General features: G+C 37.0%; 1 pseudogene; it reads right to left on the bottom strand.

The window, feature by feature from the left end:
• Positions 1 to 434: 434 nt before the first annotated feature.
• LOC115856278 (arginine-fifty homeobox-like) lies at positions 435 to 1,134 on the bottom strand (annotated as a pseudogene).
• Positions 1,135 to 25,753: the final 24,619 nt, after the last annotated feature.

The raw sequence follows: 25,753 nt of genomic DNA, 5'->3' as shown, positions 1-25,753 counted from the left end.
TTTAAAAAGTCAAAGATAGTTTTGGGAAGAGGGAATTTTGGAGTCTCATTGGCCATCGAAGGGACTAGGAAGGCCTCTCCAGGGAGAGTTGTGGGGATGATTCTGTAGTACTGAGCTATACTTGCAGGAAACTCCTAGTTTTTACAACATTTCCATGGAAATCAAAGCAACACTGAGCCAGATATTTGGGTTGAAAGCAGACAAAGGCAAGAGCATGTACAAGATGCAAGAAGATCCTTTTTCTCTACTGTCTGATATATATTAGTACTTTGATCAGAGACATCCAAAGTGTACCATACTGGAGGGGTTCTGGAATTCCAGGCTGTCTCTCAGACTGTAGGCTGCAAAGCTCCAGTTTGTCATACTGAAGCAGGTTTGCCCAGGAGATAAACCTACAGCTGGATCAGCAAAGATGCTAAGAGAGGAACTCTATTCTAACTGGGCCTTGTCGGTGAGAGATACTAATACAGAGAGTGGAAAGAAGAGCTGGCTATCTCATCCTCATCAGGAAAACCGTACAGTTCCATGATTTGTGCTATGTCATAGGCATCAGAGTACAAAGCAGGAACTGAGGCCACTAGCCTCTCCAATTGAGGATCTTGCATTTGGACATGACTTGTAGCAATCTCAGTGATGATAGTCCCCTGCCCAATGGAAAGGGTCTAAGGGCTGAGGTAAGTGGGAGCTATAAGAATCTGAAACTGCAGGGAGAAAAGAATGAGGACTGGTTGATGCTGTGGGCACATTCTTGGCTGGAAGGACCGACTGCTGCTCTTGTCGCTGTTGCTGCTTCCTCTTTTTGAACCGCCAATTCCTGAACCAAATCTTTACTGTTCATTCTGGTAGGCTGAGTTTTAAAGCAAGTTCTCTCTGGAGGTTTTTATCTGGAAACATGTTACAGCTAAACAGAACCTTCAACTCTTCATGCTGTGTGTGTGTGAATGAGGTGCAATCGTGAGGCTTCTTCCATTTTGTGGGACCAGATGGTATCTGTGAATCAACCTCGAAGTTCATGCTGGAATCATCCATGTAGACAAAAGGGTCTGGTTGGGGATTCTCTTGGACTATTTTGTTCATCAGGGGTGCTGACATATGGCAAGGAAGGTCTGTCATGAATTCCTTTGGAGTGCCCATTTTCAAGCCCTCTTGATGTGTCTCTCTGGAAATGCAGTTCCTTTCCAGCCATTCATTTTTAAACGCAATCCCACATTTAGCCAGCAGAGGGTATCATCTGATTCTGAAAGGCCACAGTATTGAGTACAATGACATTTCTTTCTATACTTGAACTAGGAACTGGGGCACACCATTTCAACTTTCCCTATTAAATGTGTTTAGAAATATCCCATTTTATTTGCCCATATAAATTTGACTTATAGAGCCCATATTAGTGTTTAATATTTCTCATCTGTGACAAAGTCTACCATTATTTCTTCCTCTATCAACTCAATCACATGCATCAGAATTGGGTTCAATCATCACAATGACTTTGCACAACCCTAGATCTTCTGGGACAAAAAAGCAAACAACAAAAACTCTACATAAAGATTCTAAGCCCCATCAGAAAATCCAAAAACAAATTCCAAAAAATAAAACTGCCCTATTAAACAAAATAATTAATTTATCTTCAAAGTTTATATATGACATTTGTAAACTGTTTAATATTTTCTAACTGCCCTGTTTAATATTGGCTGTCGATTATATATTAGGAGCTATAAGGTAATATTAGAAGACATGTTTCCTGTTATCACTGCATTATTTCTCATGAGCATGAAATGTTATGACTAACAAAGTCCTCATACAAGCTGCAAATTCTTTATTTTACAACTTAACACCCACTTCAGTTTGGAAAAGCATGGACATTGATTTGCCTGATTTACTCTAAAAATAAAGATCTTACTATCTAATTAGCTAACATCATTAACTACCACAAATTTATCTTGACCAAAGATAAAAATTTTCCACACTTCTCGAAAGCTATTATCACAAACATCAAGTCTACTGTTAACTATGGCAAAAATAAAACAGATCTAAAGGCTCAGAGTGATCTCTCTTCTCATGTTCCTAGGCTTGCCACTAATGACATATCCTTTATACGAAAGTATTAAATTTTCCAAAGAGAAAAGAAATAATCATTCTCTTCCTCAGTTGTGATTCAAAATAGGAAATTATAGCTTCTTTAAAAGAGAATTCTATTCCTTATAATGAAAGCAAGTTTGGGGTTCTTCACTCTATAAAATTATTTTTAATACCTGAATATGGCAGTTTCTTTCCTCATATAGTAACTAATGGTAGCCATTAAAACTTATATTTTACATTTGGAAATAAAGTATAACATCTCAACTGTTATTGATTCTTTCATAAAATTTTGTAACTTCAATTTTCTAAACTGATGTATTCTCTATAATATAAAAGCAATACTTAAAATTATTTCTCAAATTAACTTATAAGATAAGCATCCAGGAGGAAACAGAAAAGTCTGTTTTGCAAGTAATTTGCTTATCCTTCTTACCTATCACCCACACATTTTAGAATATACAGATAACTAATTTTTTTTTTCTGTTTTCAGTTAACCACTTAATTCCACTTTACTTTCCAACTCAGAGTTTGGTTCCCTGACACAGGCACTCCTGAACTGCGTCCCATTTAATGATTTTTGGTTTTCCCAGGTGCCTTAAGAACCTATATCTAAAGGCCTTATTAGACTCCATTCTATTTGTGGCTTAGAAAAACAATGGGGAGCTAGAAATTCAGAATCCTGGAGCTCAGGAGAAAAATCAAGATATGGTAACTATGCATCCGTGTTACGCCTTAAACCATGAGAGTAGAAGAGCTCTCCCAAGGCTGAGTAGAGGGAGATAAGGCACCAAAGATAGTACTTTGCAAAACAAGTACCCACTAGGGGTAGGAAAAGAAGGGAAGTCGTGAAAAGAATAGGCAGAAAGGCAAGACAAACTTAGTTCAGATTCAAGCCCTACTTTACTTTGCTTGGCCTTGTCCACATTGACTCCCATTTACCCTGGTTTCTTCATGTGAAGTGAGACCTACAAAGCTGATATGAAGGGTAATTACTTATAAAATTACTCATAGGCTCTAATGGAGTGCTAATTATAGTATTAAATAATCCATTAGTCAATTATTGCTATTTTGTGGAAAGATAAGTTTCTCTTTGTGGAATTCTACTTTTCCAAATCCAGATGTCATTGAATTTTAGAAGACTGCTGTGAAAGATAACAGATTGCCCATCTGATTTAAAAGTTGGTGAAGAGTCATTAAGTTCACACATTATTATTTAGCAAATTAAATCCATTTCACCAAGGGAAGTTGTACCCCATCCATGATAATAATTTATAATTAGGTAACAAGGAATCATGGTCCTAAAATGGAAGAGCTTAAAAGCTGCTTCCAACAGATGAATGGATAAAGAAGATGTGGCACATATATACAATGGAATATTACTCAGCCATAAAAAGAAATGAAATTGAGTTATTTGTAGTGAGGTGGATGGACTTAGAGTCTCTCATACAGAGTAAAGTAAGTCAGAAAGAGAAAAACAAATACCGTATGCTAACACATATATATGGAATCTAAGAAAAAAATAAAGGGTCATGAAGAACCTAGGGGTAAGACGGGAATAAAGGCACAGACCTACTAGAGCATGGACTTGAGGATATGGGGAGGGGGAAGGGTAAGCTGTGACAAAGTTAGAGGGTGGCATGGACATATATACACTACCAAACGTAAAACAGATAGCTAGTGGGAAGTAACCGCATAGCACAGGGAGATCAGCTAGGTGGTTTGTGACCACCTAGAGGGGTGGGATAGGGAGGGTGGCAGGGAGGGAGACACAAGAGGGAAGAGATATGGGAACATATGTATAACTGATTCACTTTGTTATAAAGCAGAAACTGACACACCATTGTAAAGCAATTATACTCCAATAAAGATGTTAAAAAAAAAAGCTGCTTCCAAAGTCACAACACATGCTTAATAAACACAAGACATACTAACACATATTAATAAATTGTGTATGTTATTTAGAGGATTGAGTATGGGATGGTTTAAGGACAGAATACAAAACTAAAAGCAAAATAATGACAATAAGAAAAAGGAAGGAAGGAAGGAAGGAAGGAAGGAAGGAAGGAAGGAAGGAAGGAAGGAAGGAAGGGAGGGAGGCAGGGTCGTCTGGTGTCTTGTTCCCACATAAGACTTATGGAGTTGTGCCAATCCGCTTCATTCCAGAGCAGAGAGCCAGTCAGTCACTGAGACTATATTAGAAAGAGAAGAAGGAAATGTTTCTCCCACTCTCTGTTTCCAAAGATAATAACAGAAAACTAGAGCATGATGGATTTCACTACCAAGTAGCCAGGTTTATTTTACTCTTGTCCCCACTGACCCTCTAAAAGTCAACTCTACTAATTTTGCATTATGGAACACAGGAAAAATATGTACAAACACAAAGAAAATCCATGTTTCAAAGCTTACAATATCCCTAAATTATCCAAAAAATAACTGCTACCGGGGGCTTCCCTGGTGGCGCAGTGGTTGAGAGTCCGCCTGCCGATGCAGGGGGCGCGGGTTCGTGCCCCGGTCCGGGAGGATCCCACGTGCCGCGGAGCGGCTGGGCTCGTGAGCCATGGCCACTGAGCCTGCGCGTCCGGAGCCTGTGCTCCGCAGCGGGAGAGGCCACGGCAGTGAGAGGCCCGGGTACCGCAAAAAAAAAAAAAAACTGCTACCGTCCCTAAACTTAAACTGTAATATCAGACCTTCAACTGTAGTGAAAAGAATGGTGCTTATCACAGAGTAAAGGAAAATAATTAAACTCAGTTGTTAACATAGTGAATCACATTTTTTTCTACTCTAAATAATGACCTTGTCCAATAGTCCGAGTAACCCACACACATGACCTGACTCATCCCAGCTTTTTTCCTTCTGGGTCTTGAATACAAAGAATTAGACTGACACAATCAATCATGCTCCTCTGTGAAGTTCAATTCATGCAACGGGTCTGTGAAAATCCTGTTTTTTGGTTGTTGTTTTTTGTTGTTGTTTTTATCATATTCTGTATCCCTCAGTCTCAGTTCCATTTCCCTCCCTCCTTCCTATAGGCATCCAATCTGTAGTATTTCATGGGTACCTTTCCAATCAACTTTCCATAAGTTTTTTTACATATGATATATATACCTTTACAATGGTAGATATCTTTACAATGGTATATATCTTTACAATGGTATATGGCATTATGTGTGTGTGGATTTTTAAATTTACACAAACAGTATTGTACTTCCCATCTCTTCCTACTTCTCAATCTTTCTCTCTCTCTCACTTTCTCATCTCAACATTACATTTTCACAGTCTATTGATGTCAAACTATAACCACAGGTTAGCTCACTCAATACATAAACCCAGCTCCCCCTTGCCTTTCACTGCTCTGGAAGCAAGACATTAGATTTTCCAGCCTTCTTTGCAACTCAGAATGGCATATGACAGAATTCTGGCCAATGAGATATCAGCAGATGTTTGCTGAGAGGGTTTCTGGCAAAGCTTTTGCTTTCCCTATAAAAAGGATGTCAGACAATGTTGCCATAGCCCTTCACCCTTCCTTCTATTATCTGTGGTATGATGCCTGGACATAAAGCAGTCTTACTGCAAACCTGAGGAAGAAAGATGACAGAGCAGAAGTATAGAAAGAGCTTAGGTCTTTGATGTTATCAGTTCTGAACTTCTCACCTACAGATTTCTTATTATTTGAGAAAAATGAGTTCTCAATTAATGTGACTGATTTAGTTTGTTCTTTTATTTTGCATTTGTAGCATTTTATCAGACGCATTTATAATGTATTTTATCTGCCCATATCCCTATTCAAGTATGTTTAGGTAGTATTCAACCCTTTACTATAGGAAACAATGCTATAATAAACATTCTCGTACATGTATTTTTGTGTACCTATGCAAGAGTTCCTCTAATATATATATATTCTGCTGTGGGCTGAATTGTGTCCTACTCAAAATTCATGTTTGTAGTAACAACCCTCCGTACCTCAGAATTTGGCTTTATTGGAAACAAGGTCTTTAAGGATGTGATTAAGTTAAAATGAGGCCATTATGGTGGACTTTAATTCACTATAAATGGTATCCTTATAAGAAAGGGGGTAAGGACACCAACACACACAGAGGGATGACCATGTGAGGTCATGCAAGCCAAGGAGAGAAGGCTCAGGAAAAAAACAAACCTACTGACACCTTGATCTTAGACTTCTAGCCTTCAAACTATGAGAAAATAAATTTCTGTTGTTTAAGCCACCCAGCATGTGGTATTTTGTTATGGCAGCACTAGAAACTAATACAATTCAGAAGTAGAATTTCTGGGTCAGAATGTATGCGAGTATTCAATTTCAACAAATACTACCAAATTCGTCTCCAAAATATTACCAGCAGACCACATGGACTCACATATCCCCATCTCCTCACCAGCACAAGATACTGCATGACATTTCAACTTCTGCCACCATGGGAGGTACAAAGTTGATCTCATTGTTGTTTTAATTTTCATTTCTGATTACCAATGTAATTGGTGATCTGTTTTAGGTTAACTAGCTTAAAACACTCCTTTCTGTGGACTGCTTACCTGTATTTTTTTTTACCAATTTTTCTCCTAGGTTGCCTGTTTTTTCTTAATAATTTCCAAAAATTCTCTGTATGTTTTATATATAATCCTTTGTCAATTATATTCTTCAAAAATATCCTCTCCCTGCTTACTATGTCTCTCTTTGTATTCTTTTTTTTTTTTCTTTTGGCCATGCTGTGCAGCATGCGGGATCTTAGTTCCCTGGCCAGGGATCAAACCTGTGTCCCCTGCAGTGGAAGTCCAGAGTTTTAACCACTGGACCACCAGGGAAGTCCCTCTCTTTATATTCTTAAACATTCCACCATCTGTATATAAAAGTTCTATTTTCTTCACATCCTTATAGATACTAGGTTATTGCCAGACATTAATTTTTGCCAATCTAATAGGTATGATAAACTATCTCATCATTGATTTAATTTGTATTTACCTGATAACTAGTGAAACAAGCTAAATGTCTTTTCACTTATGTATTGGTCATTCCAATTTTCTCATCTATGAATTACTTTTTCACTTATCATGGACCCATTTCCCTGTTAAGATTGTTCTTTTCCTCATTAATTTTTTAGGAGTTCTTAGATCATTTTCATTGAATGAGTCTATGAGCCAGCTATTTCCACAATAAGGCTACATAAGAAACCATCCTAAAACTCAGTGGGATAAAACATTTATTCTCTCTTGTACATTTTCAGGTTGGCTGGGGGTCAGCTAATGCAGGATGGGCCTGGCTGGGCTTACTCCAAGCTGTAGTTTTGGAATCCAGATCTATTCCACATGTTTCTCATCCTCCTTGGACATGCCGGCTACCAGCACCATGTTTTTCCCATGGCAACAACAAAAATACAAGGACAATGGGAAACACAATGCCTCTTAAGATATAAGCTTCAAACTAGTACTCTGCCTCTTCTGCCCACATTTCAATGGGCAAAGCAAGTCACACAACCAAGTTTAACACTAATGGTGCAGGGAAATATACTCTGCCTCTAGTGGGAAGAACTGCAATATCATATGGCAAAGGGCCTGGATACAGGGAAGGAAAAGAATGGGGAAAAATAATGCAATCCATTTTATATGAATGATTTATAAATATATCCTCTCAGTTGGTAGCTTTCATTTATCTTCTTTTATGTTACTTTTTTCCACAAAGAAGGGTTTTATATTAATATAATTAAATATTTCAGTCTTTTACTTCATTGCTTATGTTTTGGCGGTCTTAGTTAAGAAATTATTTCCTACCCTAAGACCATAATAAACATGCTCCTATATTTCTCCCTAGAAGAATGCAATCAAGAGGATCAACAATCAATATGTTTTAACTTAGCATGTGTATAAATGCAAGATTATATGATATAAACTAAGGCAGCAAAGTTAAACAAGTAATCAAAATTTTTAAAATTACCAAGGATGACTAATTATTACTGGTGAAATTTTGAGCTTGGTCTTTTAAAAATATTAATGGATACAGACTGAAAAAGATGAAAAATATGCAAGAATTGTAAAGAATCACAAAACTTGATATTCTTCCGTTAACATATATTTATTGATCTAAGCTATATTTTTAAAACTGCTGAGCACAAGACCACAGGAAAATATATATAGTCTTCTCAGGTCATAACATCTTGGAAAAAGAAAAAAGAAACTTTTACAGAACTTAGCTATTATAAAACAATATATGTTATGATGTCATATTTGTAAAATATATGTATATATGTGCTAATAGTAGGAACTACTTCAATAGTTTGGGGTAAAAAGGAGGTCCCATCTATTAATTTTTCAAATTAAAACCACTTCCCAATTGCCAGACTGGCAGGGAGCCCAGTATCTCTCTTATTCCTCAAATTGTTCAAGAACTCTGGGGGCCTCTTGATCCACATACCTCAGAGAGAGAAAACCAGAGAATTTTATTAGAATACAAGTGGGCCCTGCTGAAGGCTGCTGCTGTTCTGCCCTTGGCACACAGTTTACTCATGAAAACTGATCCCCTGCAGTTCCATGTGACCCTTCCACCTTCTGTGCTCTTGCCTTTGCTGCTGCAAGTACATGGTCACAGGGATTCTTCAAGAGAGAAGCAGCCTGCTCCCTTAGAGGTACAGCATGGCAGCCACGCCTAGAGCTTTTAAGTTCACCAAGCACCAAGCGGATGCGTCGGCAGGGCCTTCTGCCTCCAGTTACACAAGTGCCCAGACAGCCTCTCCCATTGGGCAATGCAGGCTACAACAAGGAGTCCTAGCCTAAAGTCTTTGATGTTTTTTCTTACTAGGTCTTTTTTTAACAGGGACCAGTTCAATGCACAAAAAACCTTCTAATAATAAATGCAGGGAAGGAGTCCAGGTCTTCACTCTTTTCCTCTCTGAAGGTTCCCAGACTCTACAAACTTCTTCCAGTCCTCCCAGTGTTGACCAGCCCTGAAGGTGAAGAAAGACTGTGAAGGGCAACCTTTACAAAACCAGAAAAAGACCCTGCTACATCAGTACCTGAGACACAAAAGGATAAAGACCTCATTAATGGTTTCAAACACTGGTGGGGGGGCGGATTTCTCTTACCTTATAGTTGCCAGATAAAATACAGAATGACCAGTTAACTTTGCATTTCAGATAAACAATGAATAATTTTCTGGCATATGTCCTATGCCAGAAACATACTTATACTAAAAAATTATTAATTTGTTTACCTAAAATTCAAACTTGTGTGTCTTGTATATTTATTTGCTAAATCTGGCCACTCTACCTTATCTTACTTCATGAATGGAACAAACTGGGAGGAGGGGGACCTAGAACTCCCTCGTGCCTAAATTTAAAGCAGCCACAGAGCCAGACCCTCATGTCCATGTATCTTGACATCCTATCAGAGAACTGAGCCTGAGAGAGTCAAACAAAAATTCAGCTCTCACCCTGCTACTGCACAGCAGCTGCTTTTTAGATAGCCAGCGATATTTCCTGGCCACCTCCCAGCAATATATTTCTAACTACACTCACTTGGAAGATTTTAGTTCCCAGAAATGCAACACAGGATAAAATAGAACAAGGGAAGAATGACATATTGTGCCCTGGGATATCAGAGCCCCAACAGTAGGAGCAGAAACACAAAAAAACACTGGCAGAGGCTATTCTAGAGATTAGGTTTTATGCGTCTCTTTTAGAAAAGTGAATCTGAATTGCTTCAAATTATCTAAGATTAAATTCACCTCGGAGTAGAGGATCAAACAATAGGAATAGGAGAATAGTTGCCCCAAATGAATATATAGCTCCTGTAGCCCAGAAATTCAGCAAGATACTTGCCCTCCACTTTAAGAGTTGAGAGGGAAATTCTGTGGTTCCAAAATTGATAGTGACAGAGCTCAAAAGGGATATAGATATGTATATATCTCACTTATGACAAACACCAGGACTGAATAAATCTCTTGTCTTTCAAAATAAGTAAACAGAAAAAATCCAAAATTAAAAGACTGTATAACAATAAAAGAGGAAGACAAGGGAAATTATCCTCAAGACAAAAGAAAATTTAGAATACATCTACTCTGTGCTCTCAGTGAAATACCCAAACTTAAAAATTCTAGGTAAGAAATGATGGAAATGTTAAGTAAAATGAAAAGAAAGTTGACTGAAGTGAAAGGTCAAGATAAAAAGAGATGTGGCAAAAATTTTTAAGTAAAAGAATTCAGCAAACCCAAAGAGACAATAAAGTAATTAAAACCTGCCCTGAGGAATCACTCCTCTCCTTTATCATCTGCCTATCAGCAACTTCATCATTCAGAGAGCAAAAGAAACTAAGAATGGAAGGGCTACCCTGGGCTTAATTCTTACCAACAAAGAGGAATGTGTTAGTGAAGTCAAAGTGACAGGAACCTTGGGAAAAATTCAACATATCACCTTAGAGTTCATTACGGCCAAGGAAGAAAACCAAAAGCAAAGTAAGACAAGTACCTTAGGGTGCTTAGCAGTTCAGAGAAAATATAAGAATTTCCCAGAGGCAGAGATTCTAAAATGAAAGACAGGTGAAAAAATAAAACCCACTACTGCAATCACAAATGAGGGGGAAAAAACATGGGAGAGCACATATGCAAATATAACTCAATGTGCTATACAAGGTGCTTTCTAAAGACTGAGATTTTTAAAGGACATACAAAAGAAGACGGAAAAGGGTAAATGTAAGGATGAATACATAAGTGTGGTATTAGCCTATCAGAAGAGTGGACTAAAACTACAATGAGCAAAGACTTGTAAAAAACACACAAAACAACACAAAAACTTCTAGGTTGCATGTGAGGGTGGAAGGACAAAAAAGTTACAACCTCCCTCCTCCTATGTTAACAAGGTACAGAGAGGAAGCAAAATGACAATATTCTGAGTTTGCTTTCATATTATCTACTAAGGAACATGGTCTTTAAAATGGAAAAATTGTGCCAACAATCCTGAGAAGAAATTGATAAACCACAGAAGAAAAGATAGTGGGCGAATGTTTAACTGTTTAGATAAATGTCCTTTTCCAGGTGTATTTTAGTACAGCAGGCTTCTCATTCCCAGCACTATTGACATTTTAGGCTGGATAATTTGTTATGGGGGGCTGTCTTGACTTGTAGGATGTTTAGCAGCATCCTTAACCTCTAACCACTAGATGCCAGTATCACCAGCCTCCTGTTTGTAACAATCACAAATGTCCCTAGAGATTGTCAAATGTCTTCTGGGAAGCAAAAGGACTCTAGGTTGAGAACCACGATATTGCAGAGCACTGAAAATCTGCATATATTATCACAGAATTATTGTTAGCATCTGTGAGTAATCATGGCATTGGGAACTGACAAATGTTATCCCATATATCAAAAAGGTAGGTTCTGAATATTTGATGTTCATTCACAGCAAATTTTAATACAGTATCAAAATATTATTAATTGGAAAAGAGAGCAATGATCCTGTGAATTCTGGTATAGTTTTATTAAGAGCCACTCAAACTAAACTAATATAATTTTTTCTCTTCTTTTTTTTTCAATTTCATAACTAAAGAGGGTAAATTGGTTTCACTAAAACATCTTTTAAATCTTTTTTAAAATCTTCTTTGACAAGTTAAAGAAATGTTAGCTGTCTCATATACTGTTGGCTGAAGTATATATTGGTAAAAATCTTTTGGGGAGGCATTCTGGCAACATCCATAAATTTTATATGCACAAATTCTTAGACTAAACAAATACATTTAGGAATCTGAACATGTGTACAAAGATGGATGTCAAGGACAGCAATATTTTTTGTGATAATAAAAAGCTAGAAACAACCTAAATGTGCATCAAAGTGGGACTAGTTAAATAAATTGTCATATATTCTTTCATTGGTGTGATTTGAACTGTAACCAGAGAAAAAGTCTTAGGAAGTATACAGAATCCAATTAGATTTCATTTGCCTAGAAGTAGGGGAGATATTAAAAATATTTAACAACTAGCATGGCTTAGGTCCCAACCAATCAGAGTTTAGCTTGGAGCTGGGTCTTGGAAAGCTCCATCTATGCAAGGTGTTCACCCTTTAGTTGCTGGGTCTAGGGGACGTCTAGAGGGTCCTAGGCAGAGACCAAGTGGAGGAAGGCCACTAGTGAGGGGGAGAGGAAGTACAAAAGCATTTCATATTTTAACAATTTGTATGGCCTTACTGGGGAATATCAGTCCTAACCAAGAGATAAAAACAACATTAAAATAATCCAGAATAGCACAGAACAATAAATTGGTTAAATTCAACCAAGTGGCAGCTATGATGAAGAGTAAATTCATACATACTGATGTGGAACAATTCTTTTTTTAATTTTCACCAGAAACTGGTAGCAGTTTCCTTGCGAAAAGAGGACCAGAGAGCTTCCCTGGTGGTGCAGTGGTTGAGAATCTGCTTGCCAATGCAGAGGACATGGGTTTGATCCCTGGTCCGAGAAGATCCCACATGCAGCGGAGCAACTAAGTCCATGCGCCACAGCTATTGGGCCTGCACTCTAGAGCCCATGAACCACAACTAGTGAGCCCACGTGTCACAGCTACTGAAGCCCACATGCCTAGAGCCCATGCACTGCAACAAGAGAAGCCACCACAATGAGAGGCCTGCGCACCACAACAAAGAGTAGCCCCCGCTCACCGTAACTAGAGAAAGCCCACATGCAGCAACAAAGACCCAACACAGCCAAAAATAAATAAATAAATAAATAAATAAATTTAATTTTAAAAAAGAGGGCCAGAGAACTGAGGATCTGAGGTCAAGGCAGAAGGAAGATGTATTCTCACTGTATACCCTTTGTGACGAATGCTATGTTTGCTAACAGCCCATCCAGCCCTCGCCCGGCTTTCCTCCTCTACTAGAGAGACTGGAAAGCTAAGAAACCTACTCTTCTCAGACTCCCTTGAAGTAGTGCGACCCAGATTTCACCAACCAACGACAGCTTGGGTGAGATTTTTAAAGGTCACAGGCATCAGATCCTTCTGGGAAGGTTGTGGTAGGACTCTACTGCCCAGTGCAAAAGCCAGGAAAAATGGAAGCTAGCACACCTGTAGGACCATTCCTCAGGTACATTTGGACATTTTTCCTAGCTTCATTGTCTTTGGCTGTTGCTCTGGCTCTCCAGGAGACTCTATGAGCTATCAAATAACATTTATGAAACTCTTTCTGCTGAAGCTAGCCAGAGCAGACTCTTTGTTGCAATCAAGAACCCTAGCTAATGGGAAGCAGCCACATAGCATAGGGAGATCACCTAGAGGGGTGGGATAGGGAGGGTGGGAGGGAGACGCAAGAGGGAGGGGATATGGGGATATATGTATACATACAGCTGATTCACTTTGTTATAAAGCAGAAACTAACACACCATTGTAAAGCAATTATACGCCTATAAAGATGTTAAAAATAAAAACAGAACCCTAGCTAAGGCACCCTTTGCTAAAATAAAAATAAATGTACATATATAAGTTTTTCAGTTTAAAAAATTAAGTTTTATAAAAATGTTTTAAAAATAAAATTTATGTGGGCTGGATGGTGGTACAGTTCAGGGAGGACACACCTAACTGAAGAAGCAAATCCAAATAAGCGAGCCCAAAGATCTGGGTCCCCAAATCCCCTTTGAATATCAGCTGTTGTCTCAACCACCAGAGGCCATCTTAGAAATATGGACTCAAATCAATGGCTCCCCTTCTTACAAATAATAGCCAATTTTAAAAATATGATGGAAGGAAAGATACCAAAATATGATGGTACCAAAGATACTTGTGTAAAATGTATAAAATACTTGTGTAAAGACAACTTTAAAACTCTACTGAAGGATGTAGAAAAAGAATTGAGTAAACAAAAAGATGATGTATAGGTAGATTAAACATTAAAAAGGCATTATTTCTCTCTAAATTAAAATACTCACAGGCTATTATAATAATTTTATAAAATGTTACACTAAAATTCATCTGGAAATAAACATTATGTAATTACATGTAGGAAAATCCTGAAGGAGCAGAAAAGAATAAGGAGAAAGATTAATCCTTCCAGATATTAAAACATGTTATAAAATAAAGTTATTTTAAAAGTAGGGAATGCATCAGCAAGGTAGCAGGATACAAGATTAGTATACTGAAATCTGTTACATTTCTTTACACTAACAATGAAAAAAAAATCCCATTTAAAATCACGTCAGAAAAATAAAATACCTAGGAATAAACTTAAAGGAGATGAAAGACCTATAAGCTGAAAACTATAAAACATCGACAAAGGAAATTGAAGACGATTCAAAGAAATGGAAACATATTCCAAGCTCTTGGATTGGAAGAATTAATATTATTAAAATGGTCAGGCTTCCCTGGTGGCGCAGTGGTTGAGAGTCCGCCTGCCGATGCAGGGGACACGGGTTCGTGCCCCGGTCCGGGAAGATCCCACATGCCGCGGAGCGGCTGGGCCCATGAGCCATGGCCGCTGAGCCTGCGCATCCGGAGCCTGTGCTCCGCAATAGGAGAGGCCGCGGCAGTGAGAGGCCCACGTACCGCAAAACAAAAATAAAATAAAATAAATAAATAAAATGGTCATACTACCCAAAGCAACCTACACATTTAATGCAATCCCTATCAAATTGCACATGACATTTTCCACAGAGCTAGAACAAATAATCCTACAATATATATGGAACTACAAAATATCCAGAATTGCCAAAGCAATCCTGAGGAAAAAGAACAAAGCTGGAGGCATAACCAGATTTTAGACTATACTACAAAGCTACACTAATCAAAACAGTGTGGTACTGGCACAAAACATATAGACATATAGATCAATGGAACAGAATAGAGAGCCTACAAATAAACCCACGCACCTATGGTCAATTAATCTACGACAAAGGAGGCAAGAATATACAATGAAAAAAAGACAGTCTCTTCAACAAGTGTTGGGTGTGGGGAAAGCTGGACAGCTACATGTAAATTAATGAAATTAGAAAACTCCCTCACACCATATACAAAAACAAACTCAAAATGGTTTAAAGACCTAAATATAAGAAATGACACCATAAAACTCCTAAAAGAGATCATAGGCAAAACATTCTCAGACATAAATTATAGCAATATTTTCTTAGATCAGTCTCCCAAGGCAAAAGAAATAAAAGCAAAAATAAACACATGGGGCCTAATCAAACTTCAAAGCTTTTGCACAGCAAAGGAAACCATCAACAAAACGAAAAGACAACCTACAAAATGGAAGGAAATACTTGCAAACAATGTGACCAACAAGGAATTAATAGCCAAAATATACAAAGAGCTCATACAACTCAATATCAAAAAAATAAACAACCCAATCAAAAAATGGTCAGAAGATCTAAGTAGACATTTTTCCAAAGAAGAGAGAGATGGCCAACAGGCACATGAAAAGGTGATGAACATTGTTACTTATTAGAGAAATGCAAATCTAAAGCACAATGAGGTATCACCTCATAACACTCAAAATGGCCATCATTTAAAAATCTACAAATACATGCTGGAGAGGGTGTGGAGAAAAGAGAACTCTCCTACACTGTCGGTGGGAATGTAAATCGGTGCAGCCACTATGAAAAACAGTATGGAAGTTCCTCAAAAAACTGAAACTAGAGTTACCATATGATCCAGCAAACATACTTCTGGGTATATGTCAAGAAAAAAAACGAAAACTCTAATTCAAAAACATACATGCACCCTAGTGTTCATGGCAGCATTATTTACAGTAGCCAAGATATGGAAATAACCCAAGTGCCCATTAACAGATGATTGGTTTGACAAGATGTTGTATATATATACAATGGAATATGACTCAGCCATAAAAAAGAATGAAATACTACCATTTGCAGCAACATGGATGCACCTAGAGAACATTACACTTAGTGAAGTAAGTCAGACAAAGACAAATACTATATGATATCACTTATATGTAGAATCTAAAATTAATAATACAAATGAATCTATATATAAGACAAAAACAGACTCACAGACATAGAAAACAAACTTATGGTTACCAAAGGGGACAGGGAGGGAGAGAAGGACAAATAAGGAGTATGGGATTAACAGATACAAACTACAATACATAAAATTAATAAGCAACAAGGATTTACTGTGTAGCACAGGAAATTATATTGAATATCTTATAATAACCTATAATGGAATACAATCTGAAAAAGGAAATAACTGAATCACTTTGCTATATACCTGAAACTAACACAATATTGTAAGTCAACTATCTTCAATTAAAAAAAACTTTTTTTAGAATAAATAAATAAGAACAGAAAAGGGGGGGAAAAGTAGGGACTGCAGAAAAATTAGATAAAAATATTATCAGAACAAACTTATGGTTACCAAAGGGGAAAAACAGGGTGGGATAAATCAAGAGTTTGGGATTAACATATACACACTACTATATATAAAATAGATAACCAACAAGGACCTACTGTATAGCCTAGGGGACTCTACTCAATATTCTGTGATAACCCATATAAGAAAAGAATCTGAAAAAGAATGAATATATATATATATATATATATATATAGGTATAACTGAATCACTTTGCTGTACACCTAAAACTAACATAACATTGTAAATCAACTACACTTGATATAAAATAAAAATTTTAAAAAAAAGAATATTACAGAACAGGAAGAAGAGTGAAACACAGACTCTAATATAAATTTAGCTTATGATAAAGACGGCATTTTAAATTAGCAGGAAAGGGGACTTCCCTGGTGGCCCAGTGACTAAGACTCCATGCTCCCAATGCAGGGGGCCTGGGTTTGATTCCTGGTCAGGGAACTAGAGCCCACGTGCCACAACTAAGAGTTCGCATGCCGCAACTAAAGGTCTCACATGCCACAACTAAAAAGAGATCCTGCATGCTGCAACTAAAGATCCCACATGCCACAACTAAAAAAAAAAAGTATCCCACATGCCACAACTAAGACCTGGCACAGCCAAATAAATAAAAAATATATTTTTTTAATTAAAAATAAATTAGCAGGAAAAAGAGTGACTCAAATAAATCATATTAGACCAACTAAATAAACATTTAGAAGAAAAATTAAAATACAGCTGACTCCCAGCCTCACTCATTTGCTCAAAATCAATTCCAGATGTAGCAAAGACTTTTAAATTCTGAAAGAAAGTATGAGTGAATTTATATATAATACATTTATGTATAATAATTAAAGTAGAAATTCCTTTCGAACCAAACACAAAATCCAGAAACCATAAAGGAAGAAGTTTTAAAAATTGAACACAAAAATTTTTTATTTTATGTATGATTTAAAAATAAAACATAAAAGTAAAAAAAAAAAACAAATTGGGAGAAAATACTTGCAACACATTAAACAGACAGAAAGCTAATTTGCTTAATTTACTATGAGGGAATAAAGAGAAAAAATGAGTACCGGAACTCCTTGCCAGAGCAATCACACAAGAAAAAAAATAAAAGGCATCATATTTGGAAAGGAAGAAGTAAAACTGTCTCTATTTGCAAATGACATGATTTTATATACAGAAAATCTTAAAGATCCTACTGAAAAACTGTTTAATCAATGGATTTCAAAAAGTTGCAGGATACAAAATTAACATACAAAAATCAGTAGCATTCCTATACACTAGCAACAAATTATCTAAAAAAGAAAAAAAGAAAACATTTCCATTTACAATAGCATGAAAAACAATAAAATACTTGGGAATAAACTTAACCAAGAAGGTAAAAGATCGCTACTCTGAAAACATTGATGAAAAAAATTGAGGAAGACACAAATAGATGGAAAAGTATCCCATGTACATGGATTGCAAGAATTAATATTGTTAAAATGTCAATCTCTAGACTGACCAAAAACCATCTAAAGAGTCAATGCAAATCCTATCAAGATTTCAATGGCATTTTTTCAGAAGTAGAAATAAACAATTCTAAAGTTTATATGGGATCACAAAGGACCCAGAATAGCCAAAGTAATCCTGAGAAAAAAGAACAAAGTGAGAGGCATTACACTTCCTGATTTCAAGCTATACCATAAAGCTATAGTAATTAAAACAGTATGGTACCTGCATAAACATGACCAGTGGAACAGAATAGAGAAACCAGAAGTAAACCTAAGCATATGGTCAATTAATATTTGACAAGGAAGCCAAGAATACTCAATAGAGAAGAGTCTCTTCAATAAATGGTGTTAGAAAAAATGGATATTCACATGTGAAAGAACAAAACTAGACCCCTATCTTACACCACTCACAAAAATTAACCTGAAATGGATTAGAGACTTAAATGTAAGGTCTAAAACCATAAAACTTCTAGAAGAAAACATAGACAGTAAGCTCTTTGACATCAGTCTTAGTAATATGTTTTTGGATGTGTCCCCTCAGGCAAGGGAAACAAAAGCAGAAATAAACAAATGGGGAACTTCCCTTGTGGCGCAGTGGTTAAGACTCTGTGCTCCCAATGCAGCGGGCCCAGTTTCGATCCCTGGTCAGGGAACTAGATCCCACATGCGTGCTGCAACTAAGAGTTTGCATGCCACAACTAAGAAGCCCACATGCCACAACTAAGAAGCCCGTGAGCTGCAACTAAAGAGCCCACGTGCCACAACTAAGACCCAACACAACTAAATAAATAATTAATTTAAAAAATAAACAAATGGAACTACAGTAAACTAAAAAGCTTCTGCACAGCAAAATAAACAATCAACAAAGTGAAAACATAACCTAAAGAATGGGAAAAAAATACTTGCAAATCATATATTCAATAAGGGGTTAATATCCAAAACAAACAAAGAACTCATTCAACTCAATAGCAAAAAAAATAAGTAACCCAATTAAAAATGGGCAAAAGACCTAAATACACATTTTTCTGAAGACTATATACAAATGGCCAACAGGTACATAAAAAGATGCTCAACATCACTAGTCGTTAGGGAAATGCAAATCAAAACCACAATGAGATATCACCTCACACCTGTTAGACTGGCCATAATCAAAAAGATAAGAGATAACATGCGTTGGCAAGGATGTGGAGAAAAGGGAACCCTGTGCATTGCCTTGGTGAGATTATAAACTAGTACAGCCACTGCAGAAAACAGTATAGAGGTTCCATAAAAAATTATAAACAGAACTACCATATAATCCAGCAATTCTACTTCTGGGAATACATCCAAAGGAAACTAAACACTAACTCAAAAAGACACCTGCACCCCCATGTTCATAGCAGCACTATTCACAACAGCCACAACATGGAAACAACTTAAGAGTCCATCGGAAGGTGAACAGATAAAGAAGTTGTGGTCTATTATGTACCGTGTAATGGAATATTATGCAGCCATAAAAAATGAGGAAGTCCTGTCATTTATAACAACAGGAATGGAACTTGAGGGCATTATGCCAGGTGAAATAAGGCAGACAGAGAAAGAAAAATATTGTATGAGCTCATTCATATGTGGAATCTAAAAACAAAAAAAAAACTAAACTCATGGAAAAAGAGATCATATTTGTGCTTACCAGAGATGGGGGTGGGTGAAAGGAGAACTGGAGGAAGGTGGTAAAAAGGGAACAAATTTCCAGGTATAAAATACATAACTACTTGGGATGTAATGTACCATATGATTATAGTTAACACTGCTGTATGACATGCATGAACGTTATTAAGAGAGTAAACCCTAAGAGTTCTCATCACAAGGAAAAAAATTTGGTTTCTCTTTTTCCCTTTTCTTTTTATTGTATCTACATGAAATGATGGATGCTAACTAAACCTATTGCAATAATCATTTTACAATACAGTTGACCCTAGAACAACATGGGGAGTAGGAGCACTGACCCTCCCAGCAGTCAAAACTCCACGGATAGTTTATAGTCACTGTTCATATCCACGGTTCCTCCATATCTGCAGTTCTACATCCAAAGATTCAACCAACCACAGATCACGTAATACTATAGCATTTACTATTGAAAAAAATTCACTTCTAAGTGGACCTGTGCCATTCAACCCATGTTGTTCAAGGGTCAACTGTATATGTAAGTCAGATTTATTTAGAGAGATACACCTTCCATAGACAGAACGTGGTCAGTCTCAAAAGGCAAGAACAGGGGCTTCCCTGGTGGCGCAGTGGTTGAGAGTCCGCCTGCCGATGCAGGGGCCGCGGGTTCGTGCCCCGGTCCGGGAAGATCCCACATGCCGCGGAGCGGCTGCACCTGTAAGCCATGGCCGCTGAGCCTGCGCGTCCGGAGCCTGTGCTCCACAGCGGGAGAGGCCACAACAGTGAGAGGCCCATGTACCAAAAAAAAAAAAAAAAAATGCCAGAACAGCCTTGGGAGAAACAACTCCACAGAGTATGAGCCATCTCAGAAGGCAAGAGGCCCCAAAATATGGGATGGTTAGTTTTTACGGGCTGGGTAATTTTATAGGATAATGAGTGGGAGGATTATTCCAACTATTTTGGGGAAGGCGTGGGTATTTCCAGGAATTGGGCTACTGCCCGCTTTTTGACCTTTCATGGTTAGCCTCAGAACTGTCATGGCGCTGGTGGGTGTGTCATTTAGCATGCTAATGTATGACAATGAGCGTATAATGAGGCTCAAGTTCCACTGGAAGTCAAATTCTCCACCATCTTGGACCTAGTTGGTTTTAAACAGTTTATGTAGTGTCCTGTGGCTATGTCATTCTTTTAAAGGTTGTGCCCTGCCCCCTTCCCTCCTGTTTCACATACAGCAGTAAAATACCATGAAGCCACTGAAAAGAATGAGGTAGATCTACATGAATTGCTATGCATCTGTCTTAACTAAATGTAACTGTCCTAATCCACGGAAAATGTGGGGATGCAAGATGCAGATCAGTATGCATAACATTAAGCCCTTTTTTCTTGACCTAAATCAGGGTTCTGTAAATTAGCAAGAAGAGCAGAATGCATAGATATTGCATAGGCAACCAGCAGTGCCTATCACAGATTATTTGATTCTTAAAACTAGGATTCTTTCGGTAGCCCATATTGGGGAAATAGGAACTGCTGATTCTAACAGAAAAGCTAGTTAATCATGCAAATTTCCATGGAAACATAATCTATGAGCTCCAGCCCTGGACTAAGACAGACCCTGGTACTTCTGGAGAATCACAGAGAGGTAGGTTTTACTTCTCACTCTCTCTTCATCCCTATCCACAAAAACACAAACACTAGAAAGGAAACACCATATGGGCAGGGCTTTAATTTGGTTCACTAGTATCTATCCCCAGAACTAAGAATAATATCTGGTACACAAGTCATCTAGAAAGAGTAAAATAATCCAAAGCCAACGTTGGAGTAGAGCCAATGTAGCCCTTTGAGGAATCCTGCCTCTCAGTCATTCTATGTGTTCTCAATGAGCTAACCTAGGGCATTTTTGCATTGATACTACCTCCAGAAGCCTCATCAACTGAGACCTGGTAATTCATTTATTATCTAGTTAATTATACACCTCAATCCCAATTCTCTACTCCATATGCCTATAAATAAGGAAGATAAATGCTTGTGTGTTCCCTTTCATCTGTTTCAAGTAACAGATTGAGAACTGTTGATCACATTTTGAATGGTGCTAATACAAAATAGGGTCTAAAGTCTTCAAGTTCCAGTACTTGAAGGTCTTTCTTTGTGCTAAACATTGCCTTCTCCATCAAATCTTTTTCACCATTAATGGCAGGACCTGAGGCAGCACAAGAATACCAATTAGGATAATGAAAAGCAGGAAAAAGAGGTGAGGGAGTGGCAGTGACAAATAAATTTGACCTAATTTACAATTTTCCACATAGGAACTTAGTCACTTCTCAGACCCTGGAAGTTAGTGATTAAATTGGTAGCAGATTACTGGCTGTGTCCCAGACAGCAATAATGTAATTAAAAATAGTAATTAAGCATGTGAAAATCAGGTGCAACAGTTAATAGTCATGTTCCTTTTCAAAAATTCTATAGTCTCAATTATCTGTCACTTTCCATTAGGTTTGCAACTTGGCGAAACTCAGGAGTTCCACCCCACAATATCATGTCACTTAAAATCCAGTAGTCTAGCAAGATTTAGAAAATCATGCTTTTTGAGTCTCTAGACTAACATTCCCATGAGCCAATGATCCATAAATAAACACTATTTTTAAGTCTTCATTACGAAGCACATAGTTTCTCTTCAGGCAATATTGGGCTGCCAACTTCTCTACTTAAGTCTTAATCCCTTCTATTCCAAAGAAAAAATAGAAACATGCAAGCAGAAGTTCAGAGTGAATAAAGAATGTAACCCCCATCTTTCCATACCTATGATATTTCTCTAAATATCACTGTAAAAATAAAATTCTACAATTTAAAAAATTTTAATGCAGGCAGAATATATTCTTTAGGAATTCACAACCCTCTACCTCACCTCCCATCAAATACTGATGTCTCTACTCTCTCCACTTTGATTTCTGTACCAGCTACTACTTCCAAAAATCAAATCATTTTATTTATCACCAATTTCTTAGCTTTTTTACTTCAATATATTCTATTTCTACAACCATAATTCCCAAATTCAATACCAATAACAGAATTAAAATTTCATATCTTCCCTAATTCCCACCCTACCCATGCCTTATTCCATTCTCATGTTTCGCTAAGCAGAAAATCCCAAAACTGAAACTCTGCTTTTGCATGTACCATCTATCCTTTTTCTTTCCACTTTGCTGCCTACAGATTTTCTCCAAATAATTCTAATTTCCAAAAAATTTTATTATAAAATATTTGTTCTTCCTAATTCTATTTCTTTGCCACAGTTGGATCATAAAATTCATATAAATCAGAACAACATATAGATGATTCTCTACGAAGGTTATTTATAAATTCTAAAGTTCAAAATAATGTAAGCAGTCAATAATACTGTCTGTCGGTTTCAGGGAGAGATGAAGAATTTTTAACATGTAACTTTGTTGATACCTGTGAAAGTCCATAAGTTGAAATTTTGTAAGTAGAGGAGATTCTGTCCTTCCAAATACTAAGTATGTTGCTATCTATGTGCCTGATAACTGTGTTTTGCATCTCATGGACACTCAATAAATATTTCATTTGGGAGATAAGGAATTTTACAAAGCCTTAAAAGAAAAACAGTAAAAACCCATCTTCTTAAAAATCACAGTCTTTGCCTTCAACTCTAATGTTCTCTAATCTGACAAGTACACATTTAAGAACAGAGCTTAAAGAAATGACCTTTAAAATAAATAAATAAATACACACACACACACACACACACACACACACACACACACCCCACAGCACCCAAATGTTCAACACTGATTTAAAAAAATTATATATCCATTCACTTGGAAGAATGTTAGGCAGCAGTCTAAAATAACATCTATGTAGATTAGGTAATATTATATGGAAAATATTTTCGTAAAGGTTAAATGAAAAAGCAAGGTTCCAAATTTTATCTACAGTATTACTGCAATTCATTTTAAAGCTGTACAGAGAAAAAAGACTAAAAGAACATGCATCAATGAGATTACAGATAATTTTTCTCTGTGCTTTCAAAATTCCTACAATAAGCTCATATTACTTTTATAATGAAAAGAAAGTAAGTTTTACTATAAAAATCCCAATATTTTACTCAGTTAAGAAGGAAGGCTCAGACCATGTATAGGACACAACAAATAGAAATAGCTGTATATATGCTGTTGGCATTTTGGGCTTCTCCATTTAACAAATGTGTCCTATGCTACTATTAAGGTAATTCTTTATGGTGGGTAATGAAATTGTAATAGTCCATCCAAATATGCCATTCGAATTTGACTACTGATAATCCACATCTCCAAATCACAATTTTTCTCATATATGCTGACACTTTAGTCTGTCTAAAAAAGCTAGCCACAAACCCAGGACCAAGGCTTATCTGAAATCCTATTTTTCCCACATGTGTGTTTTAAGCAAATCTTTGGATCTCCTGTATCTTCTGATATGTTGCAACTGTCTTTCTCAGTGGTGCATATCCATGACTCAAAACCTCTACAGTTAATGAACCTCCCGATACCTAACCTAAATTTCTTCTTGTTTCCATTCGTACTTATTCCTCCCAGTTCTGTCCTCAGTGCAACTGAGAGCAATTGCTCGCAGTCACTCAGACACCATCAGATAGTGACCTTCTATTTACATTATTACTTCCCATATTCATCTCATACAGTGTAATTTTCATTTGATTATAAATGGTGGTAAAAACAGTTCTGAGAGATTCCTCAATTTCTTAATGTTACTGTCAATTATAAAACAAATATATAAGGCAAATATTAAATTCAAAAATTAAGGCTTTTGCCACTATCTCATTTTAAAAATCTCCCATTTACTGTGAACAAGCTTTGGGTTGAAAGTAAAACTCCTTCAAATATTTTGCCCCAGCCCCATGCCAAAGCACAAGCAACCAGACAACATCTTATCTTTTCCTGCACAGGATCCCAATCGGTTTTTTATAGCCAGAAACTCTCTGAATGCAAAGTACGACCTTGGCTACTAGCTTCCCCTGGCACTAGCTTGAAAGTTATTTATAACTTTAAACTTAGCGTGAAAGCCTACATTTCTCACCATAACTAGTCAAAACATTCCCGTTTTATATAATAATGTGTTCTTTAATTCGGAAAGAAACCCCACATTTTAAACCTATAATATATAACTAAGGCAGAGCAATTTCAACGCAGAAACAAAAAAGCACTGAAGTCCAGCTCCTCTTTTTACAAACTTGACTCTTACCTTTCTGTTGCTTCCTATAAAGTAAATGTGTTTAAAATTCAGCTCTTGTAGGAAATTTTCCAAAAAGAGTTTGGGGGAGAAAAAAAAAAAAAGACGACTTCTTGGTTAGTCACAGAGTTACAGAGTACCAAATTGAGAGGCAGTGACAGTGGGGCAGTCACTTCAGCTGAGCGTCATTCACCCAGGATGAGAAAGAAGGGGGAGGTTACAAACCAGGGTGGGTGGTATCTAATCCTGAACTGCTAGTCACTGACCTCACTGACAACTTGTTACTGAAAATACTTTGTTGAAAAAGGCCAGACACATACTTTGCCTAGAGATCTACAAACAAAGCTGTCAGGAAGCTCTAAATAAGTTAGATCTGCATTTCTCTAGTCCCTTTCCAAAATAAGGACCTCTTACATCTAATTAAAGCTGAACGCTGGAATTATCAAGAGTGAAAAATGATAAAGCAGGAATAGTCCAGGAAATCCACGCATCAAAAGATCAATTATGTAAAATTCAGTGTCTTCAGTACCACAGAATTATGCGTCACATTTCAGACAGTGTCTTTCCTCTGAAATCTTACCTGTCTCATACCCTTGCACCAAGCATCACACTCTCTGCTTCTGGGATTTATTTGCACCTACATAATTATCAGTAAAGAATGTAAAGTGAAGATTTACCAAAAACTCCACAGGTGGAACCATTATTAAAGTCACCAAAAAAAAAAATTTTTCCAACAAAATTTTTTTCTATGGCTATTCTTTTTCATATTTTCTCTTTCCTTTTTTTTAATCTCCTCTCCATCAACATCTTACCATTCACTGGAACAATCTTGCATAGCCCTGCCTTAAGCTTTATCACTTCATCTATTCCTTGACACCCCACTTGAACTTGTACCATATTTCCTTAGGCATTACTGCTTTTGTGACTTTCTTCCAATAGCTTCTAAAAACAGCGG

Source organism: Globicephala melas, chromosome 16 (assembly GCF_963455315.2).
Source record: "Globicephala melas chromosome 16, mGloMel1.2, whole genome shotgun sequence".
Lineage (NCBI taxonomy): Eukaryota > Metazoa > Chordata > Mammalia > Artiodactyla > Delphinidae > Globicephala > Globicephala melas.
This window is presented reverse-complemented; position numbering and strand designations above follow the sequence as displayed.